Source organism: Arachis ipaensis, chromosome B10 (assembly GCF_000816755.2).
Source record: "Arachis ipaensis cultivar K30076 chromosome B10, Araip1.1, whole genome shotgun sequence".
NCBI lineage: Eukaryota > Viridiplantae > Streptophyta > Magnoliopsida > Fabales > Fabaceae > Arachis > Arachis ipaensis.
This window is the reverse complement of record NC_029794.2, coordinates 128,941,778-128,943,546: the sequence shown is the minus strand read 5'-3', so window position 1 is coordinate 128,943,546 and position 1,769 is coordinate 128,941,778.

The following is a 1,769-nucleotide window of genomic DNA, read 5'->3' as shown; positions in this document are numbered from 1 at the left end:
GTTAAATTTTTTTCGTATATGATAAAATAATTTATTAATAATTGAGTTTATTGTTCTTTCCACAAAATTTTGTTTAGTTGCTGTTGAATTGCTTTGGTTTTGCTCTACAAATTCTAACTTTAGTTAAACTAGAATATAATGTTGAGTTAAGAAATTAACTAAATTAATTAGTGATGACAAACATTATTTTATTAGGCAAAATAAATAATTAAATATTAATTATTTATAATTATATGTTGCTGATTATTTATGATGATATGTTGCAGGCCAAAAATAAATATAATGCAGCAGCAGCCCAAGTGAATGAGAGAAACATATAAATAAGGCAAGTGGGCTAAAATGCAAACGAAGCCCAAAAGAAACAAAGAATACAAGGCAACGGGCTGAATGAAAAAAGATCCGATCCAAGCCCAGTTTGTTGGCTCTCTCATTCAAACTCTTCCATCTTGCTCTCACCCAAAAGCAACGTTAACCTGTCCCCTCTTGGTCAGAACTCAGAAAAAGAAAGAGAGAGCTTCTTCCCTAAGCTATTCACTAAAGAAGCAAGAAAGAGAAGATTAAGCAAATGATAGAAGTCTAATCACCCATCATCAATCTATATCAAGAAGAGGTCAGAAGTTAAAGGTGATTTTCATTTCCTTCTACATGCATCTCATTTTCTTCTCTTCTTCCCAACACTCTGCCATTCCAAAAATGGGTTACAAGAAAAAGTTGATTTCTGCTCTAATCTGCTGTGTATCCACGGTCACAAGTGTATCTTGGGGACCAAGTTGGTTTTCAATGGCTGAGATAGGGTTTTACCATTGGAAACATCTGTTTATGATGTCAAATGTCTTCGGTCAAGCAAAAAGGAGACAGCTTGGAAATTCCTAATTTGGGGTAAATGAAGAAAGTAATCTCTGTTCACCATTGCTGTACATCAATGGTCAAGATTGTTTCTTGGGGACCAAGAAGTATCTCAAGGGTTCAGATCTGAGTTCAGCATTGAAAATAATTTTCTTTGCTTCCCTGAGGCTTTCGGTCAAGCAAGAAAACGTCAGACTCAAATTTCTAATTTGGGGATTAACTGGAAAAGTGACGTGGTAAGCTGGAAGCATACAGCTCAAGAAGTTGACCTAGGGAGAGCAGCTCAGCAACAACATGCAATGAGATAAAAGAAGATTTTATGTTCATTCAGAATCAAGGAGAGAAAACCAGAGTGTGAGAATAGTGTTCTACAAAGAAGTTCCTCTAATTGGATAATGCTTTCTTTCAAAGAAGCATTCGGCCAATACTGAAGAACTGTGTCTGAGGTTTGCGAATCTGGTTTTGCACATAGCAAAGAGGCTGCTGATGAAGTCAATCTCCTTCATGTTTTACAGATTGTAATGTACTTTTCAATGTTTATCTTTCTGTAATTTCTTGTGAGAAAAGGCATTGTGAGAAAGCTCAAGTAAAAGCCATGAGTGGAAAAAGGCTGAGTGATACACTTGAGAGAAAAGCCTAGAATTATTTTCAGATTTCTTTAAGTATGTCTATGTCTTGTATCTTGTACCTGTGAGGTATCCCTTTCTTAGTTAGGTTAGCACTAAGAGTGAATAGCTAGGTATTAGCATAGCCAATGTCAAGTTAGGTTAGAACTTGAGAGTGAAAGGATTGGATCAATCCTGTGAAATTGGTGTATGTAATATTGTTAACTATAGTGAAAATTCTTCCACTGTTGTGGAGGAGACTGGACGTAGGTTGCATAGCACAAGGCAACCGAACCAGGATATATGCTGGTGTTAGCT